The sequence below is a fragment of the Carassius gibelio genome, chromosome B22 (genome assembly GCF_023724105.1).
Source record: "Carassius gibelio isolate Cgi1373 ecotype wild population from Czech Republic chromosome B22, carGib1.2-hapl.c, whole genome shotgun sequence".
Classification (NCBI taxonomy): Eukaryota; Metazoa; Chordata; class Actinopteri; order Cypriniformes; family Cyprinidae; genus Carassius; species Carassius gibelio.
The window spans coordinates 15,616,257-15,627,308 of record NC_068417.1 but is presented as its reverse complement, the minus strand read 5'-3'; the positions used below and the strand labels follow the sequence as shown (position 1 = coordinate 15,627,308).

General features: G+C 40.7%; 1 long non-coding RNA gene across 1 annotated transcript; it reads right to left on the bottom strand.

The window, feature by feature from the left end:
- Positions 1 to 9,873: 9,873 nt before the first annotated feature.
- On the bottom strand, positions 9,874 to 10,722 carry LOC127987252 (uncharacterized). Its single transcript, XR_008161130.1, has 3 exons — positions 10,523 to 10,722; positions 10,146 to 10,296; positions 9,874 to 10,061 (listed from the first exon to the last, which is right to left on the bottom strand). It is a non-coding gene; the product is annotated as an uncharacterized LOC127987252 (long non-coding RNA).
- Positions 10,723 to 11,052: the final 330 nt, after the last annotated feature.

Genomic DNA, 11,052 nt, shown 5'->3' with positions numbered 1-11,052 from the left:
AGCATTTATTAAAACAGAAATGTGTATTTTAAGAATACGTTTTATAACGTGCTCCAAGCATTCAACACATCAAGTTGGCTTCAGCCCCGCGATGTGGGAAAGTTGAACTGAGCAGAGCAGCTGGATACTCGCGCAAGACTGAACCGAGCTCTCCTTCAGGACGTTTGCGTCCTCCTGCACCTGAACGAACAAATATAAATCGCATTTTAAATAAACATAAGAAAAAGAGCGAAAAGTGAAAGAGCTCAATTCAGCAGCGCAATTCAGCTCCCTGGTGTTCAGGGAGCAAGCAGAAACGCGTCTCAAAGTCTTCTTGCTTTTGTACCGACAACAAATACATACTAAATATGTCGAAATACCCGTCTTGGAAAGTGTGTTCGAAAAAGTCTGTAGTTATGTCTTCAGTGAAAGTAAAGCATTGAAAAGAAATCGCATGCGTATCTTTATAATGGATGCATTTGTCTCTTAAAGTGACCGCGCCTAATTTACTAGCTCTGCTGTCAGTGTCTTTAATGTATGAAAATTAAAGTAAATCACTCACTGCTCTTGATTGAATTACTTTGTAATTTTAACAAGAATCTATCCAAAGTCAATCCAAAAATCAAATAGAATAGATTATATTGTTTTACTAGTGACTATATATATATATATATATATATATATATATATATATATATATATATATATATATATATATGTACACTCTAAAAAAATGCTGGGTTAAAACAACCCAACTTGGGTTATTTTGGCAACCCAACGCTGGGTCAAATATTGTTTTAACCCAGCCGGTTGGGTTAAATCTTTGACCCAACTTGTTGGGTTGTTTTATTTAACTCCATTATTGATTAAAATGACTACATTGCTGGTTAAAAACAAACCTGAAATAGGTTTATTAATAATAATAATAATAATAATAATGATAAAATCACAGAGAATCACTAAAAGCAACAGTAATAACTCAAAAGGTGAAGATTTTTTAATAAAGAACATCCAAATGCAAGACATAAAAGCATATATAATTCATATAGCAAAAAAGCATGATATTTTTTCATGCTCAATGAACAATAAAACAGCATATAAAATATAAATACAACTTCCATTTTATAAATATAAATAAAAATAAATATCAATAAATTAAATTAGCTTAGATTTAAACATTTACATTATATACACAAGTATAAGACACAAGTACAATGCTTCATATATATTAGTTAGATGACTTTCCCCTTAATATAAACTCATAACTTTTTAGAGAGTATGTTTAACAAAGAGGCACACGAACAAAGTGATACAAGTAAAATGCTTTAGATATATGTATTAGTCTGACAACTTTCCTCTTAATATAAACTTGCATAACATTTTAGAAAGGGTTAGTTGTCATGGTTCCAGTACTGCTCAACATGACAAATATCCACAGAGCAGTCTTACAGAAGGAGATTCAGTTCCTGGGAGTCCCAACCTGTTAAAAACAGAAAAATGTTAAAAACATAAAACTCACTATACTTCACTATATCAAAATGCAGCATTATTAAACATAATCAGTCATTAATATTTTATATATCGTGGAGTTGACTCAAATTACATTCTACAGTAATTTGCATAATTAATCATTCAGTCTTTATAGGGTGCTTCTCAAATGGAAGGTTGATTCCTAGTAAGGCTGAGTCTGTCCAATTCCAGTCCTTCTGAGGCTTCTAGGCTATAGAGTCCTGCTCAGTATTAAATGCTAGACTGCTAAATGCTAGTTAGTGCACATAGCTTCTCTATGTTATAAATGTTTTCACCCCCAATGTCAAGCAAAAAAAATTGTATTAAAATTGGTGTTGGTGGTGGTGGGGTCTATTTCTATTGAAGCAATACAGGCAATTAAAAATGTTTGTGGTCTCCCAGTGGTAATTTACAACATAACATGCCTTTATCAATCTTTTTTTTCTTGCGTTACATAATGACATAGCGACAAGTAATCACACAATATCAGTCTATATTAAAACAGCTGTGATTTGGATGCAAGTAGGTACTTACAGCTGATACAGCTTTCATGTCTTTATTGAACATCCCATTAAACATGTAAATGAGCTAATCTTGTTGTTGTTGCCTGGATAGTCCACAACTTTTTATGTTTTGTAATTTTCATGAGTTTAGGATTTTGTGTTGTTAAAATATCATATTTTTTCCATTTAATACTATGCTTCAGAAGTTTCATATTTACATATTTCACAGAAGACAAAAGTAAAATGTAATCATAATTTTCAATTAGTTCACTCTCCCTTTCTTTTAATACACTGTTTCCTTCTTGATAATCAGTGAATGTTTTTACTCTTAGTAATGGGATGTTCAATAAAGACATAAATAATTATAATGATAAATTTTAATCTTAAAAGACAGACTTCATCCAAAAATGAAAATATTTTTGTTAAAATTCCTCACTCTCACATGGTTTCAATCCCATAAGACCTTTGTTTTAGTTTTTTCGGAAGACAAATGAAAATATTCGTAATGAAATCTGAGGGGTTTCTGTTCTTCCATTGACAGTCTACTCAACTACCTTTCAACTTTCAAGTGACAGAAATTTTTTCCACTTCCACATCAATCTCCAATGCGCATTCACAAGAGAACAACGACAAAAGCAGAGGAAGAGGGATGGCTGTATTCAAGCTTCACTAATTAAATTCTACATTGATGGTGCTTTAGGTCTTTTTTTTTTTTTTTATGGAGCCAAAGTGAGCATTTTCTGGATGCCTTGAAAGTGGTAGTTGAGTAGGCTGTCAATGAAGGGACAGAAACTTCTCAGATTTCATTACATATATCTTCATTTGTGTTTCTTAGATGGGGGGGGGGGGGGACTATCCTTTTGTGTTTGCATAATAGGAAATATATAAATCACATTACCAATTAATGCAGAAAACCAATTAATTCCAAAGGGTTCAAATAAGAGGTCGACCGATTTATCGTTTTTTAAACACTGAATTTCAAATTTCTCTTTGCCTCATTGTTCATTCTTGAAATAAACTTGTGTCCATTTGGTGAATAAATAAACCATTTTAGACCGCTGCTCGAGTTGAACGCGACTGTGGTGGCCCAAGCCACACAGGATGACCAATTGGCAAGGAAGGGTAATACCAGCACCCAAGTTATGTTTTAGGTACATAGGTTAAGTAATTTTTTGCAATAGCCACACCCCAAACAATTCATGATTTAGAAACATTGATAATATAGTTTATTTCAGTTATCATATAATATTATTTGTCTTAGCAACACACTGTTTAAATGGAGTGCACACATTTTCACATTGTAGGGCTATGTAAATATTTTCTGTTTATTAATCATTGTTTCTTTGTTACCATGTTGGAGAGAGCTCTGTCCTGGGGGGGGGGGAAGAAAGGTGTGGCCAAGGGTGGAGGACTGTGATATCCTGTGACCTGCCAATTAAGCCATACCATGTGCTGCCATGTTGGAGGGGGGTTTGGGTTTAGTTTGTTGGCTCTGTAATTGTTTGTACTTGTCTCCCATTTTTTATTTTCCCCTTTTTGTGTAAATTGGTTTTGTCCAGTCACTATATATGTTCCCTGGTGTCTCATTCTGTGAGGTGAGGTTGTTAGTTCATATTCTGTTTTGTTGTATGCTGTTTTGAGTATAGTTATATTTTGTTGACCTCTTTTATAGGCCTAGTTGTTAATTTTTTGGTTTCTATTGTTCAGTACTTTTTTGGGGTGTAATAAAATAACCCATTTTCTAAAGAAACTTCTGTTTTCCTCATGGCCGGACTGTTTGGTCCGTGACAATTGGTGGCAGCGGTGGGATATCCAGTTGAGGAAATTTTTTTTTTTTTTTTTTTTTGAAGAAAAGATGATAAAGGGAAAAGGAGGGAAAAGATGTGGTCCTTCTACTGTGGCCCAGGAGAAACTAGCCAGTGAAGAGGAAGAAGGTGGAGCCTTAGGAGGGGTTGAGGATACAGAGGGCAAGGAGCCAACTCTGTCTGACTTGATGGCCATTTTTCAGACACATATGGGGCAGCAGGATGCTCGAGAGGCAAAGCAGAATGAGGTAACTGCAAGACAAGAACAACGTTTTAAAGCTCTTCAACACCAGTTTCAGCTTTTGCAGTTAGAAGTTCAGGCCCGAACATCTGTGGCACCAAATCCTCTTTCAGAGGACTCCGATCCCCCGGATAGGGAGGTTCAATCATCCACTATGCACCCTCTGCCAGATCCAGCTCGGGAGGCCTCTGGAGGTCAGTATTTCTCGCAACATAAGCCCAGGTTGGATAAATTAACTGAGGATGATGATATTGAACATTTTCTCATGACATTTGAACGCATTGCTGTAGCATACAGGTGGCATAAAGCGGATTGGATTTTTCAGTTAGTTCCATTACTAGCGGGCAAAGCTAGAGGGGCATATGTGCATATGGACTTTGATGACTCCCTTGACTATGAGCAGGTAAAATCAGCCATTCTAGCTAAATATGACATTAACCCTGAGACCTACAGGCAGAGATTCCGTTCCCTAGAGGTGGATCCTGATGAGAGCCCCAAGGAGCTGTATGCAAGGCTAAAGGAGCTTTATGGAAAGTGGATTCAGCCTAAAGGTAAAACCACCCAGCAAATCGGTGAAGTGATAATACTGGAACAGTATCTGGGAATGTTGTCTCCTGAGCTGCAGGTCTGGGTCCGAGAGCATGACCCAGATTCGGCCATGGAGGCTGCTAGACTGGCTGAGGTTTTTGTGGCTGCCCGAGAGAAGCGTCAACCATGGAGTTACAACTCATGGAGAAATGCGAAGGACTATCGCAAACCAACATACCACCCAGACTCTGGGGTGGGTAAGTTTCCAATGAGGGAAAGCCAGCCAGCTAACAGACCAGTAAAATCCTTAGGGAGAAAGCCAATCTGTTATCTTTGTGGAGTAGAAGGCCATACAAAACCTATGTGCCCTAAAAATTCAGTTAACGTGACTCAGATGTGCTTTGTACCACGAATTCAGGAGGAGCCTGATCTCAAGAAGGTCCAGTCTATTAAACTGAAAGATATTGAAGTTAATGGAATAATGCTCAAGGCTCTGCTTGATTCCGGAAGTGATCAGACTCTGGTGCATAGGAAGTTTGTACCTCCCAACATAATTAGCACGGAAGACACCATACCTATCTGTTGTGTACATGGGGATGAAAAGAGCTATTCGACAGCTGATATGTATATTAAAGTAGATGGGCAGACATACCTGTTGAACATTGGGGTTGTTGATAGCTTACCTTTTCCTGCTGTGCTGGGGAGAGACTTTCCAGTGCTGTTTGATTTGATGCAGTCAGATCGTAGAAAATGCAACGCAGTTGTTACTAGAGCACAGGCGACCAAATCCAATGACTACTCTGAGACTCTATGTACCCTGCCTTTCTATAATGAGGAGTTGGAGACCGCACCCGGGAAGTCTCAGAAAACTCGCAGACAGAGACGGCAGGAGAAGTTCCAAAATACAGTGGTAAAACCATCAACACCTCCTGAACCAGAGTTATCCTTGGGGTTTCAAATGCCAGAGAACCTAATCGAAATGCAGAAAGCTGATCCATCTTTAGTGTCTCTTTTTCAGAAAGCAGAGGGGAGGGACCCGGGAGCTGGGCAAGACTCCAACAGAGATGAGTACATTCTGCAAGGTGGCCTGCTCTACCGTCAACAGGGGTCAGTGTTGCAGTTAGTGGCTCCTCAAGCAACTAGACATACCATACTCACCATGGGGCATTCTATTCCCTGGGCTGGCCACCTGGGTAAGCACAAAACTGCAGCACGCATCAAACGCCACTTTCACTGGCCTGGCTTAAGCAGAGAGGTGGCTGAATTTTGTAGCAGCTGCCCTCAGTGCCAAATTACATCGGCTAAAACTCCCTCCAAGGCTCCCCTCCGACCCTTACCCATCATTGGCACCCCATTTGAGCGCCTGGGAATGGATATTGTGGGTCCTGTGGAGAGAAGTAAATCGGGGAACCGGTACATGCTGGTTATAACAGATTATGCTACAAAATACCCTGAAGTCTTTCCACTAAAGTCTATAAAAGCAAAATCAGTGGCTTTCTGTTTGGTGCAGTTCTTTTCCAGAGTAGGTTTTCCTTCTGAAATACTAACTGATCAAGGAACTAATTTTATGTCTACACTACTAAAACAGGTGTACCAGCTACTCGGTATAAGGAGCCTGAGAACTACGCCGTATCACCCCCAAACAGATGGACTGACAGAGCGCTTTAATCAGACCTTGAAGCAGATGATCAGGAAATTTGTCAACGATAGTGGTACAGACTGGGATCAGTGGCTGCCTTATCTCCTGTTTGCCTACAGGGAAGTACCCCAAGCCTCCACTGGTTTCTCTCCCTTTGAACTTTTGTACGGGCATGAAGTACGGGGTCCTCTCTCGCTGCTGAGAGAGATTTGGGAGGGAGGAAAAGGAAAAGGGGAATCGATTAATATAATATCCCATGTTGTACAGATGAGAGAGCAGCTGGAAAGGATGAGCGAACTCGCCCAATCACATATGGAGGAGGCCCAGCAACAGCAGAAGTCCTGGTATGACCGGTCAGCCCGGCAGAGATCTTTCAACCCGGGACAGAAGGTGCTGGTGCTCCTCCCCAGTGACGACAACAAACTTCTGGCAAAGTGGCAAGGGCCGTTCACGGTTCTAAAGAAACTTGGGCCTACCACATATCAGGTAGCAACCCCTAGGCGGCCTCGGTCGAGCAGGACACTTCATATAAATCTCCTGAAGGAGTGGGTGCAGCGACCTGAACAAAGAGAGGTGATGCTTATCAGAGGTGTGAGAGAGGAAGAGGAAGTGGATGAACAGTACTTGCCTTCAGCTGGGGTTCTAGGGGGCCACAACCTCAACCACCTCTCTGAAGAAAAGCAGCTTCAGGTGAGAGAAATCTGTGGTTATGGGGTATTCCAGGAGAATCCGGGGAGGACCGATATGGTTGAACATGACATTGTTGTTAAGGAGGGGTCGTCAGTAAGGAGGCTTAGTTACAGGATCCCGGAACGGCTGCTGACCTCACTGAAGAAGGAGACTGACCTGATGCTGTCCCTGGGGATCATTGAGCCGTCTAGAAGTGAGTGGTGTAACCCAGTGGTCCTGGTGCCAAAGAAGGACCGAAGCATAAGGTTCTGCATCGACTTCAGGTACCTGAATTCTATTTCTCAGTTTGATTCATATCCCACCCCAAGAATTGATGAACTGTTGGAACGATTGGGGAAGGCAAAGTTCTTGACCACAATAGATCTGTGTAAGGGTTACTGGCAGGTTCCACTAACTGAGCGGTCCAGGGGGTTGACAGCCTTCAGGACTCCATGGGGTCTCTTCCAGTTTACAGTCATGCCATTTGGTTTACATGGGGCTCCAGCCACCTTCCAGAGGCTTATGGACCAGGTACTGGGTGGTTTTACTGATTTTGCAGCTGCATATCTGGATGACATTGTCATTTATAGTACCACCTGGGAAGAACACTTGGAACATCTGCATGCTGTCTTGGAGCGTCTCCATTCTACCGGGCTGACCATAAATGCATCAAAGTGTGTCTTCGCTGCTGCAGAGACGGAGTACCTTGGTCACATTATTGGAAATGGGGTGATACGGCCACAGGTCAACAAGATTCAGGCCATAGAGTCCTCTCCGCTGCCACAGACAAGGAAGCAACTACGGTCTTTCTTGGGTATGGCAGGCTTTTATCACCGCTTCATCCCACAGTTCTCCAATAGAGCAGCTCTCCTCACAGACATGACAGGATCTAGGTGTCCCAACCAGATCCAGTGGACAGAAGAGGCAGTGGCAGCTTTCCACGACATCCAGCAATCACTAAGTAAGGAACCAGTTCTGTATAGTCCAAACTTTAATGATGATTTCATTCTGCAAACAGATGCTTCCGATAGAGGTCTAGGAGCAGTGCTTCTCCAGGGGCCACCAGAGGACCGCCATCCAGTTGCTTACATTAGCCGTAAAATGTTCTCCAGAGAGTTGAGGTATTCAACGGTGGAAAAGGAGGCACTGGCTATAAAGTGGGCTCTCGACTCCCTTCGTTACTACCTCCTGGGCAGAGAATTTACTCTTGAGACCGATCACAAAGCTCTTCAGTGGCTGAAGCGAATGAAGGATACTAATGGCCGGATTACTCGCTGGTATCTGGCATTGCAGCCTTTCCGCTTCATAATCCAGCACATCCCTGGCAAAGTAAACGTTACTGCAGACTACCTCTCTCGCAGTACCAGCGAGAGTCCTGAAGAGGGGGGGTGTGTGGTGGCCCAAGCCACACAGGATGACCAATTGGCAAGGAAGGGTAATACCAGCACCCAAGTTATGTTTTAGGTACATAGGTTAAGTAATTTTTTGCAATAGCCACACACCAAACAATTCATGATTTAGAAACATTGATAATATAGTTTATTTCAGTTATCATATAATATTATTTGTCTTAGCAACACACTGTTTAAATGGAGTGCACACATTTTCACATTGTAGGGCTATGTAAATATTTTCTGTTTATTAATCATTGTTTCTTTGTTACCATGTTGGAGAGAGCTCTGTCCTGGGGGGGGGGAAGAAAGGTGTGGCCAAGGGTGGAGGACTGTGATATCCTGTGACCTGCCAATTAAGCCATACCATGTGCTGCCATGTTGGAGGGGGGTTTGGGTTTAGTTTGTTGGCTCTGTAATTGTTTGTACTTGTCTCCCATTTTTTATTTTCCCCTTTTTGTGTAAATTGGTTTTGTCCAGTCACTATATATGTTCCCTGGTGTCTCATTCTGTGAGGTGAGGTTGTTAAGTTCATATTCTGTTTTGTTGTATGCTGTTTTGAGTATAGTTATATTTTGTTGACCTCTTTTATAGGCCTAGTTGTTAATTTTTTGGTTTCTATTGTTCAGTACTTTTTTGGGGTGTAATAAAATAACCCATTTTCTAAAGAAACTTCTGTTTTCCTCATGGCCGGACTGTTTGGTCCGTGACAGCGACACATCCGGAGTGTGTGTGATACCGGGGAGTTCTCCTATGACTCAAGCGCTGCTCTTTTATTTTGATTAGATAATCACAAAGTCTTTTAGTGACTTACTGATTCAAGAATAGAAGCAGTTAAAGTGTGAGAGTTTACATTGTGCTGGGATAAATGTAGGGCCCTATGTTTTCCGCAATGCAGAAAACGCAGATAGAAGACTTGCTTTATGATTAAGAAACTTTAATTTAACTATTAAAAAGGAGTGGAGTAAAATTAAAATGAAAAAAAAAAACAGAATCCAGAAAAATTTAATAACGGAATTTGGAAATAAAATGGAATTTAGGAATAAGCCTAGAGGATATGGTGCTGGTGTCTTGGAAGGTGGGATGATCCGAGAGGTGGTGGCTTGAGACGATGGAGGAAGATGACACACACACACACGATGGGAACAGGAGCACACTGGAGATCGCCGGAGAGAGGTAAGTCAGGTATATGGTTAGTCCTCAGAGTTTGCAGGTAGGTATAGACCTAGTTGCGAACGAGACTGGACAGTGACTGCTTGTGTGTGTGTGACTTTTGAGTGCTGGGGAGATTGCAGGTAGATGAGGAGCAGGTGAGTGTGATTAGTACTCAGGTGATGGCACGTGCTGTGATTGGGTGGTGTTGGAGCCTGGCGTGTCTGTGACAAGTACTGTTTTTTTTTTAAATTATCGGTTAATTTATCAGTATCAGCCAGTGTGGTCCAACCTAGCTATCGGTATCGGCAAAATCCAATATCGGTCGACCTCTAGTTTCAAATACTTTTTCTTGCCACTGTATATAGCTTTTGGAGTTCTTTTCTGATTCTAAGCAATGACAAATAAAGAATTTAATGCTGATGACAGTGAATTTATAAACACTTGATATGTTTAGCCATTTTAATTTGCTCTTAGTATGGTTTGCACGTGATGTGTGCAATACAAAATTACTTACATGCTTGAATTCAATGAAAGACTTGATATTTTCTTCCAAGCTTGGTTTGAACATTTTCATCCCTTTTTTGTAGACAGGGGTGGGCAGTATTACAGGAAGCAGCCTGAGTGCAACGTCACTTTGGACTTCTGTGCAGATTAATATTTTGTATTAATTATTTTGTCATCATTATTCTAATGAATAACTATTAGTTCTTGCATTCACAACTGTACCTGGAGACAAACTGTCTAAATTCTGGAGAAGCTCCTGCGCCTTTTTCTCCTGGCTGGCAAAGCAAAGGATTTTGTCTTTGAAACTCATTTTCCAAGTTTGGAAAAGTCTCTCTGCGTGGTCGGGGAATAATACAGAGAAGTCTTGTGAAATCTGAAAATGAGAAATCAACAGTGCATTAACTTATTTAAAAAAATTAAAAGGCAATGCTCTGTCTTCAGCCTTCCAGTGTTCCAGAGCAGTACAGGTAAACTAATTTGCCTATTTAAAAATATATCCCTACAAGACACATGTTTATTTTTTTGCCACATCGCCCATCCTGATGACCATCAAAAGGAATTCTGACTTTCTGGAAAAAGATGCACAGATTTGGACCTACCATGCCTGGCGTATCAAGGAGTCGAGGGAATTCACAAGTTATTTCCTCGATAGATTTTGTCCCGTTAGCTCTTATCCACTGAGCCCTGTGGATGGCTGTTTCTTTCATGTAATCTGCAACTTGGTTAGCTGGCCACATATTATTTTTAAGCCATTCTGCAAGTTGTACTGCTCTGTCAGGTGAAATACTTGGCTCTACAAATAAATATAATTTTAACAACAAAATGAAGGATATTTGCCAAAATAAGAAACACTTGCTTTTAGTAAAAGATAGCAAATTTAAATTTTTACCTGGTATAACCAAGGTTCTGCTTATGGCTTGAGAATCCTCTTTCTCACGGCTTGTGCAGTTTTCACAATGGGTTCTCTTCCTGACATTTCGCAAGCGTTCCTCCAGAAATCCAGTAGCTGGACGATGGCTTCGTCCAGGGCTGAACCATGCTTCCTTAAAACATAAAAGTAGTTTTTATTCTCATTTATTTGGTTCCACAGTTATTGCTGATTTTTATTTTATTTAAACTGTTTTTTTCT